This window comes from Podarcis melisellensis (assembly GCF_964234715.1).
Source record: "Podarcis melisellensis genome assembly, chromosome: 3".
Classification (NCBI taxonomy): domain Eukaryota; kingdom Metazoa; phylum Chordata; class Lepidosauria; order Squamata; family Lacertidae; genus Podarcis; species Podarcis melisellensis.
The window spans coordinates 105,809,871-105,831,334 of NC_138530.1; the positions used below are offsets into that span (position 1 = coordinate 105,809,871).

General features: G+C 44.8%; 1 protein-coding gene across 7 annotated transcripts in view; it reads right to left on the reverse strand.

Annotated features, from left to right (window-relative positions):
* MACROD2 (mono-ADP ribosylhydrolase 2) overlaps positions 1 to 21,464 on the reverse strand; it is a 987,478-nt gene that overhangs the window by 547,148 nt on the left and 418,866 nt on the right. The gene's annotated exons all lie outside the window — the stretch shown is intronic.

Genomic DNA, 21,464 nt, shown 5'->3' on the forward strand with positions numbered 1-21,464 from the left:
TTCCCCATGAACTGGGAAGAACACATTTTAAATGACTATCATTGTATGACACGTAAGCATTTTTATTACAAAACTGAACATTCCTTAAAAACTCTTAAGAGTCGTAACGTTTTTGAATAAAATAAAATTGCCCAGAATCCTTTATAAACCAGATTTGAAAGTCCAACCACATTTATGGGATTCCCTCCCCCACGAGTCCAGATCTAAAGTCCACCGAAATCCAAGCATCTAAAATGTTCTGCAGGAACATAAAGTCATTGGCTTGGATCCTACCTTCCATTTTGTGAATGGACTAGAGCTCAGTTCATGAAATGGCGTTTCCCCACCATTCCCTTCCTGCTGCAACACCCTGTGACCTGAAAAATCTGCTCCTGAAGGTGGAATAACAGAATGAGAGCCAGATGTGTGTGTATATGCCTTATCTGCTTGACGATGGCTTTCTCCATGCCTATAGCTGAACCTCGACGTTCTGAGACAATATCTCATAACAGGCAATACCCATATCTACTCAAAGGCACAGTTACACAAAGGTATCACAGGTAAAATGGCTAATCAAGCAAACAATGACACACCTCTTGCACCCAATGGGGCAGGTACAACCTAGCATGGCAGTTGATTCTGCTCCAAATTTAACACTCTGTCTGGAGGGCTGAACCTGCTCCATTTGTCTGTGCCTCCATTGGCATCTACAGGACTTGTGAGGGAGATGAGGCATATGGAGCAGCCCCCTCCTGTCTGACAACTCTGGCAGTGGAGTGGATGGAGCAATGGGTACCTTGGAGGTGGGCTCTGACAGCTGTGGAGAGGAAGGTGGGGCTTGCCGTTCATGCCGTGGTGACTGGCAGGTGTGAGAACAGGTAGAAGAAAACATCCTCCCACTTGCACCCTCTTCCTAGAAACCTCAGCACTAGGCAGCCCTGGATTAGGTAGCCCACTGAAGTCCTTTGCAGGGTCTTCTGAAAACCACCCCTTGGTGTCATTCTAACTTGACCAGCCCATGACACTAAAGCCTTCATGTGTTTGCCTGGAGGGGTAATGGAAGTGTGGTGAGAGGTAGGCGGCATGTACAAGAGTTCCTCTCTGACCTTCGCATCTTGCGCTTGAAGGGGATTTCTAACTGTGTCCAGTTGAACGTGGTTAGGAGTCTTCTTTAGACCTTTGGGCTAAACAGGTGAAGAGAAAGCGTAAGGGACCCCTGACTCTTGAGAGCCCCCATGGACTGCAAGAAGATCAAACCGATCCATTCTGAAGGAAATCAGCCCTGAGTGCTCACTGGAAGGACAGGTCCTGAAGCTGAGGCTCCAATACTTTGGCCCCCTCATGAGAAGAGAAGACTCCGGAAAATACCCTGATGTTGGGAAATATTGAGGACACAAGGAGAAGAGGAGGACAGAGGACGAGATGGCTGGACAGTGTTCTCAAAGCTACCAACGTGAGTTTGACCAAACTGCGGGAGGCAGTGGAAGACAGGAGTGCCTGGCGTGCTCTGGTCCATGGGGTCACGAAGAGTCGGACATGACTAAACGACTAAACAACAACAAGGCAAGCAGGTGACATTGAGTCAGGGTGAAGAGCACCCCATAATAAGACAAAAAATGTTCCCCACCCTTGATGTGGAGAGTGGCTCTCTTTGCTCTATGCTCTACCCCTGAGGGAAAAGACAGCCAGAACTTGAAAATAATGTACCTTTCTGTGTATTACTAGGTTTTTTGACTTTAACATAAGATTAAAAATCTGGGGGCATCTTAAACACTGATAGTGCATATTCCCATTTTCTAAATTTGGGATCCCCAAAAGTAGGGAGCCTCTTATACATGGGGGCATCTTATACACGGAAAAATACGGTACATCAGGAACAGTGCAAGGGAGCCTGAGGTTGTTTTCTACACATGAAAGCCTACCTTGCTTCTTAACTTTATTCAAACTTTATTCTAACATATTTGTAACCTGCCCTGAAGACCTACCCGGTAGGATACAGGAAAATAAATCTATTAAAATAACGTAAATACCACAGCATATGTAATTAAAAGAACCCTGTAAAAAATATGAACAAATCTATAACCACTCAACATTAAGTGAAAAACCACACTGATATCTTCTAGATTTACTACCTTGTCAGGGTGCATGGAACTAAATATATAATTCACTGTGAATTATTTATACCACAGTTAGTTAAAAAGAAATGTGATTTATTATTCTCTAACACCTATTGATTTTATCATTCAAATGCAGGAAACAACCCCACTGATTACCTGGTGCAATTTTTAAAATTGTGTTAAATGAGCCCATGCCTAAGCTCTTAAACTGATCAGTGGAAAGGGGGGAAAATGAATATTTCAGCATGATTTATTCTTCATCAACTGCAAGGATCTCTTTTTCATTAGTTTTCAAGCTTTGCCCCAGAATGGCATTCTGAACAACAGGCTGGAAATTACAGTTTTCAATAGATATACAAATCTAACAGAGCACACATGTGCAAGCTAGGGCTGTGCATCCATTATTACTATGTGTTTTGAGCCTTGGAAAAGGAAAATCAGGTGAAGGACAAACTGGAGAATTGGTGTGACAAGCAAGGAAAGGGTTAAGTCCCCCACTGTTTCTCCACTCCAAATGCCTTCCTTCTAAAGCTGCTTTTATTTTCTTTAAAGCCATCATTTCTGTATCATATGTATTAGTGCATCACATGTAGTTAGCCTTTAAATGGGGTAGGCTGTACTGTACAGTAAGATCGTACTGCCATTGGTGGTGTGGGTTTTTACACATACGGCATAAATGCTCTCCTGTGATCATAGTACTCCTAATCCCCGTCTTTCAGATATATTTCCACTAAGCATATCCAGCTGGCTATACTCTAGCTGCACATTAATTCCTTTCCCCCTGCAGAGGCATCCCACTGCAACAAACACGGAACAGAAGAGGGCCATGGCGGTGGGAATCTAAGTCTCTCAACTTGCTTTATAAATAGGCTCGGGGATTTTTATACGAATTGTGAATTGACCAGCTCCACCTCAATTCACATCTTACCCAAAGCTTCTTCCGCAGCTTTAGTGTGTAGCTGTGAGTTCTCCAGGATGCTTGAAGCACGGCAGCTGGGTCAAAAATCTTTGTTTTGATTTGTAAAGCAAGCTACCATAGTGCAGCATAATCTATAACGAATATTTTAGGGATTTGCTAGTGCAGAGTAACTACAACAGAATGCTTATTTAAACCTCTTCCCAGTACAATCTTGCAGGATTGTTAGAAACAGTCAGCTTTCTGTTGAGTTCTTCACCTTGCTTCTTGCAACCAGTTTCAAAATAGGGATCTGATGACTGTCGGTCTAAAAATAATTTGCATTGTTGTGGCTAATCAGTAGAGAGGGGCATTCTTCTTATCCGCTTTACCCATTTAGTCTTGCATACAAAGATAATTAAGAAGTGAGGCATGATAAACTATACAGTGAGCGCTGATAATGCGTGCCTCCAATCACACTGTCAGGCTGAAAAAGAACTCAAACACTTTGGTAAATATGAATTGGATAATAATCAACCACTGCCCGCACTCAGCATACTAGAATAGCCAGAAGAGTCCTTCTGATACAATGAAGGTTTTTGAAGACTATCTAGAATTGTACTTTTATGTCAAGTATAATGGGTTCTAATAACCACAAACTACCTGCAAATAGTACGTCTTCATCAAGCTTTACAAACACTAATCTTGTACAATCATGATTAAGAGTTTAATAATTTAATCAAATGCTGAAAGCTGTAATATTATTTTAGATTCCAATTAACCAATTAATTATTGATCTTCGGGGGACTGAAGTTCTCTTCATCACTTAACACCAATGCCCTCTAATAGCTAGTCAGATGCAAGTCTCTCTTTCTCTGTTTCACTCCCTCTGGCCAAATCATATTTGTCATATTGAGTAATTAAAAAACTTAAGACCTCAACAGGAAAGTCTCTGCACAACATAACATATCCATCAGTTGAATGACATGAAAATTCTAAATGCCATTTCCACAGAAAAACACACTTTAAAAAAACATGCACATACAAATTGCTTATTTTGTTGCTGTTGTTCCAATCATTTCTACCCTTTCTTAACAGAAAGGGTAATCTAGGTGGCTTGTGAGGAAGAAACAACAAAATAGCATTTAAGTTTAAAAATAGATATTAAAACAAGGTGAAAAAGCCTATTCAATCAGGAAGTCTGTGTTTTTTAAAGCTTGCTGAACTAAGGCAGCCTATGCTGTTCACAGAATGCTGAGCAGTAATGGGGTCAGGCATTGCACTTCTGGGAGGCTGCTCCAGATTTGGTTACCACAACTGAAAAGGCCCTGTCTCTAACGCTCACCTCCTGGAAGGGGAAGAATTGGAGGCACTGAGAGATTTTACTTTCTTGGGCACCATGATCACTGCAGATGGTGACAGCAGTCACGAAAAAAGAGGAAAGGGAGCAAGTAGACAGCAACTTAAAAAGTAGAGACATCACCTTGCCAACAAAGGTCCGTATAGTAAAAGCTATGATTTTCCCAGTAGTGATGTATGGAAGTGAAAGCTGGACCATAAAGAAGGCTGATCACCGAAGAATTGATGCTTTTGAATTATGGTGCTGGAGGAGACTCTTGAGAGTCCCATGGACTGCAAGAAGATCAAACCTAAGAATTCGGTTCTGATCACCGAAGAATTGATGCTTTTGAGATCATGAAACTGAGGCTCCAATACTTTGGCCACCTCATGAGAAGAGAAGACTCCCTGGAAAAGACCTTGATGTTGGGGAAGATTGAGGGCACAAGGAGAAGGGGACGACAGAGGACGAGATGGTTGGACAGTGTTCTCAAAGCTACCAACATGATTCTGACCCAACTGTGGGAGGCAGTGGAAGACAGGAGTGCCTGACGTGCTCTGGTCCATGCGGTCACGAAGAGTCGGACATGACTGGACGACTAAACAACAACAAGGAATTGCCTCAGAAATGAAGTATCTAGTGAGATTCATATCAATGGGGGAGGTAATATTCTGGTCCCGGCCTGGGGAGTCCTAGACTGCCTAATAATAATAATAATAATAATAATAATAATATCCATTTCATTGCTAAAAAGGGGGTGGGTGGGGAATGAACGACTTTGTGGGATTAAACATAGAGGTGTTTACACAAACTGCTGGCCTATATTGGCTGACTGGTTAATGCTTTAAAACACATTAACTTTTTAATATGTTGCTAAACATGCCTACCTTTTAAAACCACCCAGTTTTCCTTTAAAAAAAACTCCACCGCATTGTTTAGCGCATTTAATAATTGTATTCATTGCTGAACAGGGAATGAAAGGGAACAAAGTGTCAACCTATATATATATAGCTACTTAATGGACTCAGTTTGTAATTTTACAAGCTGCTTTGACTTCACCAATTTTAGTGCAACTTCAATGCTGTTTGTTTAAATTTTATACTAGGTTTAAGAACTTGATAGCATAATTGTATGCACGATTGATCTTTCAAAAACATATTGTAAACAGCATTAAAATGTTTAAGACTATAAAATACTTTTATGAAGTAATCTGCCAATTTTATAGACTTAACACTGCAGCAAACCTCAAACCAAGTAACACAGTAATATAGATATAAAATGCTTTATTTATCCTGTAATGGTAAAATCTTTTTTTTGATTGGCATAGCATTAAATAAAAGAGAAAACTATAAAATTGCCTTAAAAAGTCATACAGTGTTTCATTTTTAATAGGTTTATTGAACAGATGATCTCCTAGCTTTGGTTTCTTTTGTTTCCTGGCACCTTTACAAGACGACATCTGGTAAAAATTAGAATAAGATGGAAAATCTGTCAAGGTGCAGTTGTCTGTTGTCCATCTCTTCTAATGAAGATATGAGTTTTTCAAGAAAACTGGTGTGTGTTTTGTTTCTTTGCTTTGTTTTGGCATATGTTTAATCCTTTCAAAAACATTCATTTGCCTTTGACAATTGTGTTTGTTATGGACCTCAGTGATGCTGGACATGTTCTGAATGCAAAAGCTACAGGCGTCTTGAGGAAGGGCTTGGAAAGGTTCGAGTCTGAGTTGAGCCGCTCTTAGTCAGGCCCCATCTGCACTATACTGTTCATTTAAAGCAGAATAATGTCACTTCAAGCAGTCTGGGCTCCCACCACACCCTCCAACAAATAATCATGGGAACTGTAGTTTGCTAAGGATGCTGAGAGTTGCTGGAGACCCCTTTTCACTTTACAGAGCTGCAGTATTTTAACAGTCAATCCCTCTTCCCTGGAAACTCATGAGAATTGTATTTCCACTAGGCAAATAGGGGTCCCCTAACAACTCCCAGAACCCTTAACAAACTACAGTTCCCAGGATTCTTTGGGGGAAGCCATGACTGCTGAAAGTGGGATGTTACTATTTTCAATGTATACTACAGATGGCACTTCAGTGATGACAATACTGAGCAAATGAACCAGTGGTCTGACACACAACTTCCAATGACTTTCAGGAATATCTAATGGTAATAATAATAATAATTTTTATTATTATTCTTATTATTCTTATTTATTTATTTATACCCAACCCATCTGGCAGGGTTTCTGGGCAGCTTCCAACAAAACACTAAAATACAATAACCTAATAAACATTAAAAGCTTTCCTAAACAGGGCTGCCTTCAGGTGTCTTCTAAAAGTTTGGTAGTTATTTTTCTCTTTGACATCTGGTGGGAGGGGGTTCCACAGGGCAGGTGCCACTACTGAGAAGGCCCTCTGCCTGGTTCCCTGTAACCTAGCTTCTCACAGCGAGGGAACTGCCAGAAGGCCCTCGGCGCTGGACCTCAGTGTCCGGGCAGAATGATGCAGGTGGAGACGCTCCTTCAGGTATACTGGACAGAGGCCATTTAGGGCTTTAAAGGGAGCACCAACACTTTGAATTGTGCTCGGAAATGTACTGGGAGCCCATGTAGGTCTTTCAAGACCAGTGTTATATGGTCTCGGCGGCCACTCCCAGTCACCAGTCTAGCTGCCGCATTCTGGATTAGTTGTAGTTTCCGGGTCACCTTCAAAGGTAGCCCCACATAGAGCGCATTGCAGTAGTCCAAGCGAAAAATAACTAGAGTATAAGCCGTGATGTAACATGATTCATGAAACATGATTCTACATTCACCTGTCTCGTTTCTCTCCTGAAGCACAGATGCAAATCGGGTAGCTCTGTACCAAGTAAGTAGAGCTGACGCCATATTGAAATCAATAAGAAAATGCAGATGCTGCCTACATGATTTAAATATGGCTGGAGTCCATTTAACTTATTCTTAAGTTAAGTTAAGTTAACTTATTCATCCAACCTTTTCTTGCATGTATTTTGTTTAGATAAAGCCTCAAAGTCCAAAACAATGTGATGTTGACATTGTTGTGTAATGAGGGGGGGTCACATATGCAGCTGCCAGTGTGCCTGACAGTACCTTCTATGGTACCAGTGAAGAGTTTCATTAAATATTGCCTCAAAAACTGTTTGCTCTTCCTGCTCAGTTCCTGTTTGCACTGGCTAGCTAAGTCTGTCCTACACTGAATGTTAAACTTGCCCACATTTCACTGGATGCTAGGACTAAATGCCCTCCATTCTGAACACAGGAGAGGTGCAAAGGACTGTATGCTGAAGACAGGTGTAGGTGCCTTTTCCATGTTTTCAGGAGGCCGGGACTTCGCCTGTTCTCCAGGAATTCTCAAAGATGACTGCCAGTGGTTCTGAGATCACATCTTCCAGTTATTCTAATACTCTTGGATGCAGTTCATCTGGCCCTGGAGACTTGAATACATCTAAACTAGCCAAGTATTATTGTACTATCTCCTTAGTTATTCTGGGCTGTGTTTCCTCTGCTGAATCATTTGCTCTAAATTCTTCAGGTCGGGCATTGTTTTCTTTATCGGAGAAGACTGAGGCAAAGAAGGCATTGAGGAGTTCAGCCCTTTCCGTGTCCCCTGTTTGCATTTCACCATCTTCTCCTCTGAGTGACCCCACTGTTTCTTTGTTCTTCCTTTTGCTACGAACATACCCATAAAAGCCTTTTTTGTTGCTTTTAACCTCTCTAGCAAGCCTGAGTTCATTCTGTGCATTAGCTTTTCTGACTTTGTGTCTACACGTGCTGGCTATTTGTTTGAATTCCTCTTTGGTGGTTTCCCCCCCTTTTCCATTTTTTGTACACATCCTTTTTTAATCTTAACTCAGTTAAAAGTTCTTTAGATAGCCACCCTGGCTTCTTTAGGCACCTTCCATGTTTCCATCTCATTGGTATTGCCTGAAGTTGTGCTTTTACTATCTCCCTCTTAACAAACTCCCAGCCATCATGAACTCCCTTTCCTTTTAGTATTACTGTCCATGGGATCTCACCCAGCACTTCCCTAAGTTTTATGAAGTCGGCTTTCTTAAAGTCAATAAATTGAGTCCTAGTATGCTTGGCTGCTCCTTTCCACTGTATAGTAAACTTCAGAAGAGCATGATCACTCGCGCCTAATGATCCTTCCACTTCTACCCCACTAACCAGGTCATCAACATTGGTTAGGACCAGATCTAAAATGGCAGTTCCTCTTGTTGCTTCTCCCACTTTCTGGACAATGAAGTTGTCTGCAAGGCCAGTGAGGAATCTGTTTGACCTTATGCTCTTGGCTGAGTTTGACATCCAACAAATATCCGGGTAATTGAAGTCCCCCATTACTACTATCTCCCTTCCTTTTGCATGCTTGGCCATCTGTTCCAGGAAGGCATCATCTATGTCCTCTGTTTGGCTTGGGGATCTATAGTAAATTCCCACAATGAGGTCACTGTTATTCTTCTCTCCCTTAATTTTGACCCAAATGCTCTCACTTTGGCTTTGAGGTTCTAAATCTTGGATCTCTTCACAGGTATACACATCCGTGACATATAACGCCATTCCTCCTTTCTTGTCTGGTCTGTTTCTCGGAAATAGATTGTATCCCTCCATTCTTACATTCCAATCGTGGGACTTATCCCACCAGGTTTCAGTGATGCCTATTATGTCATATTTAGTTTGCTGTACCAAGAGCTCAAGCTCATCTTGTTTATTTCCCATGCTTTGCGCATTAGTGTACAGACATTGAAGTCCATTAATCATTCCCCCGTGTCTCTTATTTAAGGATTTTTTCCTCCCACAACTAGGTCTGCGTGCTGTTTGCTCCATTTGGTCTATGACATTTGGATGATCATCTTCATCAATTGATAGACTCCTACCTTCAGGAGCACTGTCTCCCTCCCCCACATTAGTCAGTTTAAAGCCCTCCTGATGAGGTTTCTGAGATTTTTGGCAAAAACATTCCTCCCAACCGTTGTGAGGTGCAGCCCATCGCTTGCCAAAAGTCCATCTTCAAGAAACTGCAGTCCGTGATCTAAGAATCCAAACCGTTCCTGTTTACACCATTTGCGAAGCCAGCTGTTCACTTCCACTATTTTTCCCTCTCTCCCTGGGCCACGTCGTTCAACTGGGAGGACAGATGAGATGACAATTTGTGCATTTAATTGCTTCAATTTCCTGCCCAGAGCCTCATAGTCTCTTTTGATCTTCTGGGGGCTATTGCTTGCAGTGTCATTGGTTCCCACATGAACCAAGAGGAAGGGGTATTTGTCAGTGGGTTTTATGATTCCTTGCAGTCGTTCAGTTACATCTTGGATCTTAGCCCCGGGGAGACAGCACACTTCCCGAGACATCTTGTCAGGCCCACAGATCACTGCTTCTGTTCCCCTCAGTAGGGAATCCCCTATCACCACTACACGCCTCCTCTTAGGTCTGGTCGGGGTTCTTCCGTGAGCTGTCCGTTCCAAGGTCGCGTGCACATTCCCTGAGGACTGACTTTGCTGCTCGGCTTCATATACCTGATTGACTGTAATGAGGGAGAAATCCTCAAATGGAGTCTGCTCTTCGTCTTCCATGCTAGGGGAGAGGACCTCAAAGCGATTGTGTATTTCTAAACAATCAGAACGAACCCTGGGCCTCCTGCTGCTTCCTGCTGAAAATTTCCCCATCCTGACTGCTTTACTGCAAGCAGCATCTCGGGGGCTAATAACAGAAACCACCTAGGAGGTGATTTTTTTTTAGAGGAAAATAAGCATGGTCCCCAATTTGGATCAGGAGCACATTCTGGCTCTTGGCTCCGTTGCTGGTTGTTGTTGTCCCCCCCCCCCCCAGAATAAAACATTCATGTTTTAACACAGGACTAATGTCACACATTAAGGGACACGGGTGGCACTGTGGGTTAAACCACAGAGCTTAGGACTTGCCGATCAGCAGGTTGGCCGTTCGAATCCCCGCGACGGGGTGAGCTCCCGTTGCTTGGCCCCTGCTCCTGCCAACCTAGCAGTTCTAAAGCACGTCAAAGTGCAAGTAGATAAATAGGTACCACTCCAGCGGGAAGGTAAACGGCGTTTCCATGCGCTTCTCTGGTTCGCCAGAAGTGGCTTAGTCATGCTGGCCACATGACCCGGAAGCTGTACGCTGGCTCCCTCAGCCAACAAAGCGAGATGAGCGCCGCAACCCCAGAGTCAGTCACAACTGGAACTAACGGTCAGGGGTTCCTTTACCTTTAATGTCACACATTGCTTGGCACAATAAAGGATTGGATCAACAGTTCTCTTTAGAACACGATCAGAACACTCAGGTCTCAGCTACTCCTCTACAACTGAAAAAAAAAAATCTGCTCCAAAGGATTGAGGTGTGGAAGGTAGCATGGATATTGCAGAGAACTGGCAAACACATCACTTCCTTGTTACCTGCATAAGACTTCCTCCATCTTCTAATCGCTTTATGCTAAGATGTTTTAGAAATGAAAAGGCTTTTCCCCATTCGTAGAAAGGCACATTTGGATCCAACCCAAACAGTTACAAAATTATTCAACTCGTTTGGTAAACAATTCTGCCCATTTAAAAAGGCAAATTTCAATATAAAAGTCAAACTAGGGTAGAGGGTCATAGAGGGTCAGAGAGGTGTGGCTGGTTTCCACTGTGAGCTGCAGCCATACTTAAATTTTTACAACTCAATGGTGGGGTATGCATATGAACATCATGTGTTGTCTTAACCAGCTTACTGTACTTTTATGGAATTTGGAAAATAAACCGTAATTCTAGTGAACTAGAATGCAGATATTAAACACATACCACAAAAATAAACTCAATTAAACCAGCCTAGCATATGTACTCTCTCTATATATTAAAAATAGGCCCACTTCTCATTTTAATCCTGACAGAATCACTTCAGCAAGAAGACAAACCATACTGAAAAGAGAACAGGTCTCTTGGGATCCATACACCTAATGTAACAACTGTGTAGCTGATATTTCGATATACACTATACAATTCTGCTTTTATTTATTAGAACTATGTATATATTACCCTTCCACTTCATTTGTACTGTAACATTCAAGACAGCTTTTAAGTAAAGCACTGAGGCATGTCCCCATTCCACTGTTTAATTTAAATAATTTGTTGAGGCTGGTAAGGCTTTTATGAAACACATTCCCACACATCAGCTTTGAATATTGTTCATCACCTTCCTGGGTCATATATTTGTAGTTTTCAATACTGTCTGTGAATCAGATGTCTTTGCAGAACTCTCACTTTACTCATGAAGTAAATGTTTGATGCTTTTTTTATATATACTTGTCAAACACACCCATCAGCTCTAGGAAGATTATTGACAGTGTAAAGCACTTAACTGCTAGGTGCTAAGAAAACAAACATCCACCTTGAAACACATATTCTTTGGTTTCTGAAATTACAGGTTTCAGAACTTTACCTCCAGACTAACTAAAGGTAGCCTGAATGTCGGAAACAACTGAAGAGGGTGAGAATATTGGAAAATAATAATTAATAATAATAATAATAATAATAATAATAATAATAATAATAATAATTTATTTATTTATACCCCACCCATCTGTCTGAGTTTCCCCAGCCACTCTGGGTGGCTCCCAATTGAGTATTAAAAACCATACAGCATTAAATATTAAAAACTTCCCTAAAGGCTGCCTTCAGTTGTCTTTTAAAAATAGGATAGTTGCTTATTTCCTTGACATCTGATGGGAGGGCATTCTTTCTTAATTGTAAAATTTCCTTACCGCCCACCAGTGCTCGATGGAAGGAGGATTCAGCTTGTGGCATAGAACGCCCACCTAGAATCCTGAAACACCCACTAGTGGGTGGTAGGGGCCCAGGTTGACAACCCCTGGTGTAGACAAACTGAGTCAGATGGACCAATGCTCTCAACTAGGTATAAGACAGCTTCCTGGCTTCCTAGAGACAGGACTCTTCAAGAATAATGTCAGCACTGGTGAGAGCCCAACATGGGCAGCCTGCCCAGGGTGCCCAAAAATCTGGCTCTGGGCCTGATTATTTACAGGCTTTTACTGTCCTTCCTTCCAAGATTTTCCCAGTAGACTAGAGACAACTTCCACTAGCACTTTGGCCAGCAGCTACAAGTCCTCTCCTTCTTTTAGGGAAAACTTTGGCTCTAAATTCTCCTGCCCCTTTTTGCTCCCTCTCACACCTCTTTGATCCTCACTGCAGTTTCAAGTTAGCAATGCTTTGTATAATCTTCCTTCAAATAGGATTTTCAATTTAAATTTTCATCACACATTTCCTCGAAGAAACCAAATACAAAAAAAGGGCTCCCTCAACAGTAAATAACTTAATTGTATTTTTTATTGACTTTGAGTAGAGTGGGGGAGACCATCTTATTCTAGCAAAGCAAAATATAATAATCATGAGACAGAGACATTGCCAAGTAATTTTCGGCATTGATAATTGAATGGAAAGGGCATGCTAGCCTACCACTAACAACTAAAGCTACACGACCTCCATTGAACTATACATTTGAGATAATAATCCCCATTACAATCTGTCAGGGAACTGCCATCTAAAGCGCCGGGGGCGCAAAGGCTCACTGAGGTTGAGAGAGGAGTAGCAGCGGAAGAGGGAACCAGTAGAGGGCGAGCAAGAACTCCAAGGGAAAGTGAGTCGGAGGGATGGCTCAGAGACGCTTCCAGCGAAAACAGTGGGGAGGTCTCAGGACCTCCTATAGGGACACCCACACCTCGCCGGAAACTGTCACGCCGAGAGGCCAGACGACGTGTTTCCGTTAAAGAGCTTTTATGTTGGAAACGATTCCGAAAGCAGCCACTTTCGGATTCTACTAGTGATTGACGCAGCCATGCTGGAGGGGCTCCGTCACAGGCAGAGGTTTGAAAACCTGATCAAACTCTGAGGGACTTGCATTTTACGCACAAGCAGCTCATCGTCCCATCACAGCAATCCGAAAGACACCAAAAGCCAGCTTGTGCAGGGAGAAGCATCATGAGCAACCCAGCCGGAACCGGAGGAGCAGGAGCAGCTGGAGGGGGTCCAAGCCTGGAAGAAAGGTACAGGGCGTTGGAGATCCAGTTGGCGCTGCAAACGGCGAGGCTTGAGGAGAGGAGGGCTCAGGATGCAGAAAAGGGAAAGGAGAAAACCACCCCGCTCGCCAGAAAGGTGCCAGGATTGGTGCAGAAATTCGGGGGGGATCCCAGGAACTATCATGCCTTTAGAACAGAGATGCAATATGCTCTAAACTTGCAGTTTGATGACTTCCCCGACGAGGAATCGCGAGTGGCTTTTGTGATTGGCCATCTCGAATCCGGGGCGAAGGATTGGGTTAGACCCCTGATGGCAGCGAATAATGAGATCCTAAAGGACACGAGGAAGTTTTTTCGTGCCATGGACCTGATGTTTTCCAGCGATATTGAGCAGGGGGTGGTGCGAAGGCAGTTAATGGCTTGCCAGCAAGGAAGCAGATCTGTCCGTGAGTACTGGACTGAGTTTACTATGCTGATTCATAAATTGGGGTGGGACCTATCGGCGGAGCCCATCCAAATGCTTTTCGAAGAGGGGCTTTCTTCAACCGTCAAAGATGAGCTTTCCCGGGGGCCCAGGGCGGAGTCTATGGATCAGTTAACCAAATCTGCGCTGTGCATAGGAGCGCGCCAGGAGGCGAGGGCTTTGGAAAAGCGGGAAGGGAAAGGAGACCGTTGGAGGGAGTTCCGCATTCCAGACATTCCAGAGCCACCTTTCCCGCCGGCAGAGCCGATGGAAGTTGGAACAGCGCGGGCGCGCGCAGTTTCAAATCCCAGTGAAGGGCGGAAGAAGGAGGGAAGGAGCGCCAAGAGATGTTATCTCTGCCAACAGCCAGGGCACTTTGCCAGAGTCTGCCCACAAAGAAAGGAATGGCAAGGGATGGCAGGAGCTGTTGGGGGAAAGGAAGAGGAAGGCAAGGAGCAAGTAAAAGCCAACGCCTGGCTGCCACCGTCGGGGCACAGCAGCCAGGCCAAAGAGCAGTGAAAGTGCCCATGCCGGAACCTCCCAGACCCGCTTTAGTGATAGAGGTGTTACTAGAACTGCCAAACGGACACCCACTAAAGATCAAGGCGCTTTTGGATTCAGGCAGCTCCTGTAATTTCATGAGTAAGGAGTTTGCAGCTGAGCACCAGATACAGACCATCCCTTTAAGTAACCCCTTGCAGGTGACTACGATTGACGGCAGAGAGCTGTTGGGGGGAGAAGTTAGCCAACAGACTGTCCCGATGATAATGAGGGTGGCAAGGCACACCGAACAGATAGCGTTTAATGTGGCCATCCTGGGAGGAGCGCCCATCATTTTGGGGATGAGCTGGCTGGCACTACACGATCCGCTAGTGGGCTGGCATCAGAGGGTGGTCTCCTTTGGGTCAGCGCATTGCCTAGAACACTGCAAGGAGGGGAAGGTTTCGGGAGGAGACAGAGTCACCCTAGCCGGGATGGAAGTAATGGACAAAGGGAAGGTGCCCCCGCAATACGCAGATCTGAGCAACGTATTCAGCGAAAGGGAAGCAGACAAACTGCCACCGCATAGACCCTTTGACTGTCAAATCAACCTACTCCCTGGGGCCCAACTCCCAGTAGGCAAGCTGTACGCCATGTCAGACAGGGAGATGCAGGAGCTGAGGGAGTTCATTGACAAAAACCTGAAGCGAGGTTTCATCAGAGAGTCCCGAGCGGTGGGGGGCAGCCCAGTGTTTTTTGTGGACAAAAAGAACACAGACAAACCGAGACTGGTGTGTGACTTTAGGGCCCTCAATGCAGTGTCGGAGCCCCTGGCTTTCCCTATGCCCCGAATTGATGACATTTTGACCAGAGTAAGGAAGGGAAAGATTTTTACAAAGCTGGACCTGCGGGGGGCGTACAATCTGATACGCATAAGGAAGGGAGATGAATGGAAGACCACCATGTTTACCCCTTTGGGAGCCTTTGAATACCTCGTTATGCCCTTCGGTCTACAAGGGGGCTCCGCGTGTTTTCAAGCTTTTATAAACCACGTTCTGGGACCTTTGCTCTACAAGAATTGTGTGGCCTTTTTAGACGACGTGTTGGTGTATTCGGAAGATGAGGAACAGCATGTGAGGGACGTTCGAGAAGTGTTGGGCAGGCTGCAAGCCAACCAGCTGTGGGTGAAACTGGAGAAGTGCCAGTTTCATACCAAGGAGGTGGAATTCCTGGGGTACCGCTTGTCAGACAAGGGATTGGCCATGGATCCAGGCAAGGTCCAAGCGGTACTGGAATGGAAGACACCGAAGACCAAGAAGGATGTGCAAAGATTCTTGGGGTTTGGGAACTTTTATCGGAAGTTCATCAAGAACTTTGCCCACTTGACGGCGCCCATCACCGACTGCCTCAGCAGCAAGAAGAAATTTGTTTGGACGGTAGAGGCGGATCGAGCCTTTGAAGAACTGAAAAGGGCTTTCGCCTCGGAAGAACAACTTCTGCATGTGGATTTACGAAAACCCATGAGAGTGGAAACCGATGCATCCGACCGGGCGGTAGGGGCGGTCCTTCTTCAACCGGGGAGGAGTGCGTCGGAGTGGAGACCGTGTGCCTTCTTCTCGCGGAAGCTGAATAAATCCGAGAGGAATTACACGGTGTATGACAGGGAACTACTTGCCATTCACGAAGCATTCCGGAGGTGGAGACATTTATTAATTGGGGCACAACACAAGGTGCAAGTGTGCACCGACCACAAGAATTTAGAGTATTGGAGAACAGCTCGAGTGCTCAACCAACGACAAGTGAGATGGGCACAGGAATTCTCCAAATTCAACTTTGAAATTTGTTATGTGCCAGGCCCAGAAAACGTCAGGGCGGACGCGCTCTCACGCAAACCAGAGTATTGGGAAGGGGAGGGGGTGATCGAAGAGAGACATGTCATCCCTGAGGACCGCTGGGTGTGTGGGGCGGCGCTGGTGGGGCAACGAGAACTGGTAGAGGAAACGGAAAATGATGAATATGCCCAGGATAAGCTCAGAGGTCTCAGGGGGGAGGGCGAGAGCCCCGGAGGTTTTGAGGAAAGAAATGGGGCATTGTATTACAAAGGGGCACTGTATATACCCGAAGGTGAATTGAGGGGGAGAGTACTCAAGCAGTTGCATGATAGCCCCACGGCGGGACATTTTGGACAACACAAGACCATGTGGTTGGTTACCAGGGAATTTTGGTGGCCTAAGGTGAGGGAAGATGTAAGGGAGTATGTAAGAGGGTGTGACCAATGTCAGCGAGCCAAAGGGGAAAGAAGGGCGCCGGCAGGGTTATTAGAACCATTACCCACACCAGAACGGCCTTGGGAAGCGATATCAATAGATTTTATGACGGATCTGCCAAAGTCCAAGGGGAAAACAGCCATCATGGTAGTAGTAGACCTGTTAACTAAGATGTGCCACTTTGTAGCATGCTCACATGCAGTCACAGCGGAAGAAACAGCGAAGTTGTTTGTAGAACACATCTTTAGGTTGCACGGGGCTCCCTTGAGGGTGATCTCAGATCGCGGCAAACAATTTACTTCCAGGTTCTGGAGGAAGCTCATGAGCTTGCTGCACGTGGAAGTCAATTTTTCAACTGCCCGGCACCCTGAAACCAACGGGCAGGCGGAAAGAGCAAATGGCATTCTTCAACAATATCTGAGGTGTTATGTCAATGACAGAGAGAACGATTGGGTCGAAAAGTTGGCGTTGGCAGAATTTGCCTACAATAATGCGGAGAATGTGTCCACAGGGATGAGTCCCTTTTTGGCTAATTACGGGTGTCACCCCAGGGCATTTCCAGGGGAAGGAGGGGAGAGATGGAGCGTCCCAGCGGCTGAACATTTTGTAGAAGAGATGGAAGCGATCCATCATCAGCTCCAGCTCAACTTAGAAAGGGCTAAGGCACAATATAAGAAGCAGGCAGACAAGAACAGAAGGGAAGGTGAAACCATAAGGGTGGGGGATCAAGTGTGGTTGTCAACCCAAGGGTTGCCGTTCAAAGGGGGTTGTAAGAAATTGAGGCCCAGAAGATTGGGACCCTTTGAGGTCATTCAGCAGGTCAACCCGGTAGCTTTCAAACTCCGATTACCCAACCACATGAAATTGCACCCAGTGTTCCACAGGTCGTTACTGTCACCATACAGGGGGGGACGTGAAGGGGAGTACGTCAGGGGACCAGCCTTGGAAGAGAGGGAACGCCGCAATCATGTAGCGGAAATCCTCGATTCCAGGTGGAAGGGAAATCAGGTGGAGTATTTGGTGGCGTGGGAAGGGGAACCGGAGTCAGAAAACACCTGGGTGAATGCAGAGGAAGTCAATGACGAGGTTTTAACAGAAACGTTCCACCAAAGGTTCCCGAGGAAACCTCAGCCGATAGCAAGGTTTAGGAGGGAGTATTTCGGCACCACCGATGAGGAAGAGGAAATGGAAGGGTTCGCGGAGTCGGAGTTGGAAGAGGGAGTGGACTCCGATGACGAAGATTACCGAGAGAGTAGGAACAGCAACAAGTGGAGGGAAGTGTTCGCGACGTCGGAAGACGAAGGAGGTTCTTTCAGGGGTTTTACCTCCTCACCGCCAGTAGGGGAGGAGACGGGAGGGGGTGAAGGGGGCCCTGGAGGGGAGGTGGATGTCAGGGAACTGCCATCTAAAGCGCCGGGGGCGCAAAGGCTCACTGAGGTTGAGAGAGGAGTAGCAGCGGAAGAGGGAACCAGTAGAGGGCGAGCAAGAACTCCAAGGGAAAGTGAGTCGGAGGGATGGCTCAGAGACGCTTCCAGCGAAAACAGTGGGGAGGTCTCAGGACCTCCTATAGGGACACCCACACCTCGCCGGAAACTGTCACGCCGAGAGGCCAGACGACGTGTTTCCGTTAAAGAGCTTTTATGTTGGAAACGATTCCGAAAGCAGCCACTTTCGGATTCTACTAGTGATTGACGCAGCCATGCTGGAGGGGCTCCGTCACAGGCAGAGGTTTGAAAACCTGATCAAACTCTGAGGGACTTGCATTTTACGCACAAGCAGCTCATCGTCCCATCACACAATCCATCATAATAAAAAGCCAAATTTTGTGAGTACCGTTGCAACATATTTCTATTACACAAAATTACAAAGCCCAAAATAATGGAAATGATTGCTTAAGGGGAAAGAGGCAAAATTAAGGACACCACAGTACATTTAACTTAGCTGGAGTTGAGAAGAAAGAAGTGTTATATTGCTTAGCACGTACCTACACAAATGAAAAGACACAGCCTTAAGATATAGTCTACACTATCATGTATAACAATCCTATGTTGGGATTTTTTTTTGGGGGGGGGCTATTTAATGCTGCACTGGTGACTTTATTTTCTTTCTTTTGCTTTATCAAAGCACCTGCAGGCTATCTTTGCTTAAGCAAACAGAATTATACATTCCTGTCATTATCAAGGAGCAGCAGCCAAAAATAGCATCTCAATGAGACAAATGTTCTTAAATCAGGGGCAGCCAATCTGGGGTCCTCCATCACCCTTGATCATTGGCTACGCTGGCTGGCACTAATGGGAGTTGAACAACCTCTGGAGGGAACCACATTGGCCATTCTTGGTTTGGAGAATTATAAATGAGTCACAGGATCTCATGCTCCCTCCCTCACCTCTTAGTATCTCAGACAGTTCCCCTAGCATGCACCATAGTTTGCCAATATTCAATCCAATCCAGAAGCAGAACAATGATCCGAAAGAAAAGCACTAGCGATGGTTTACTGATTTGGACATCAATGATGAGCGACAAACGTAGACAGAGATCGAAGTCATAACAGAAGAAAGGAAGGGAATGAAAGTCCACAGCTCATTTATTACCATAGGAAACTAGAAAGCTGCCATCTGTCTCAGTATTACGTACATTGACTAGCAGTGGTTCCCCAGGTTTTCGGCCCTATCTGAAGATACAGGGGATCGTCCTTGTGACATTCTGCATTCAAAACAATGATCTGCCACTGTGTGGTAGCCTTTTCTGAATTACGGATTGGAGAATCACCAATCCGTAAAAATCTGTACACCAATCTGTAAAAAGGAACAACTTCCCTTATTATGCAGTTGAAAGACAATGGATCATTTATTTCTGAATCACCCTAAATAGTGGCATTTTTGCTAACAGAGTTTGTTGGTTGGTTGGTTGGTTGGTTGATTGAATTTATATTCTTGCCCTATACCCAGAGGTCTCAGGGTGACTCACAGAACAAAACCAGAGCCACAAAACATATAAAAACAACCCAACAAACTCCCCCAACACATTTTAAAAGGGTATTGGATGTCAATCAGATCAACCAAAGGCCTGGTTAAAAAGGAAAAATTTTGCCTGGCGCTTAAAGGTGTATAATGAAGGCGCCAGGCAAACTTCCCTGAAGAGAGCATTCCACAGATGGGGAGCCACTGCAGAGAAGGCCTGTTAAAATGTTAGAAATGGGACTCACAGTACTCTCCTGATCTACATCCCTAAACTGGTTTGGGCATTCACGACTCAAAGCTCAAGATGAATTCATTTTCCAAGGCATATCATAATGGGTATCCTGTGAAAAGAGTGCATGAATACTGTAGCCAGAATAGCACCCTCTGGATATTATAAGACAATTCTCATCATCTCATTGAAAGAGGTGGGTTTGCTTAGAGTGGAGAAGGGACGTTTAAAAGGGAAACATCAAATACCAAATACTAATATTGCTATAAAAGAAACATCAGCATGCTGAAGGGTTTTGTACCTTGGCTGTCCTTTGAAAGATGGGCCTTGGGAGGCAGGAAGGGGAGGAAGACAATGCAAGATATCACCCTCTCCAGAGGACATGCTTAATGCTCCCATGGCGAGTTATCAAGTGACTCTTATGTCACTAGCCCAAAAAGAACGCCCTTTTCCAATGCATGACATCTTATTAGTTTTCCTTTTCCTAAAGTATAAGCAGAATCCACAGTCACTTCCCTTCCCTGATACAAAACAGTGGGTGGAGTCATACAGAAGCCCAGAAGGGCTGGCTGAAGCCTTTAAATCATTCCCAATCTTAATCTATTAAATGTTCCCTAAGACTGCCATGGAGCATTATCAGCACAGAATGCAGATGCTGATGAGAAAGTCTACTTACATCTCCATCCATTCTCTCTCACTCGCTGAATGATCAAACCAAAGGAGATTGATATGCCGCTGTGGCGATCACACAGGGCCCCCGGACATTTGACGGTCTATTGACCCTGTGCCACCACTGTGATTGCTTTCTTCGCTGCCACCACCCTGCTTCTCACGGGGACACACGGAGTCCAGACAGTTGTTAACAATAACAAATAATCAAGTTTATTTTTAAATGCAGGAACAAGTGTATGGTTTCAGTTTATTTTTTCTCTTGTCAGTTTCTTAATCTTAATTTCTAACAACTCCAAACTGATTATTCCAACTATCTGACTCAACCTAACAATTCCTCTCACTCTCTCACAATACAACTCGACCAACCCACACTTAATCCTCCCTCTTCCTTCTTCACCTCCCAAACCCCAACTGACTTTCAAAACCTCCCACTCTAACTTTTACTCCCCCCTTGCGTTCTCACTGGCCAATCACATCACACCCATTTTAACCCTTTCCTTATGACCCATCCTAGGAAGCAAACGCCACAGCCTCTGGAGCAGGGGTAGGCAACCTAAGGCCTGGGGGATGGATGCAGCCCAATCACCTTCTCAATCTGGCCCGCAGATGGTCCGGGAATCAGTGTGTTTTTACATGAGTAGAATGTGTCCTTTTATTTAAAATGCATCTCTGGGTTATTTGTGGGGCATAGGAATTATTCATATATTTTTTTCAAAATATAGTCCAGCCCACCACGTGGTCTGAGGGACACTGGACCAGCCCATGGCTGGAAAAGGTTGCTGACCCCTGCTCTAGAGCTCTAGTGACCAATGAGCTAGCAGAGGGAGGTGTCACAATGAAGGGTGTGTCACAAGGACCTCCGCAACCTAGCAACCACCAGTACACAACTGACACTACTCTCAACTGACACTGCTAAGTTTGCTTATATGGCTTTTAATCCATGTTTTTACAAATATGTAAAATGAAATCTATCCCTTTATATTCAAGATTCCATTGTTCCTGCACCTACTTAGCATTAGCTATCTAATCTAC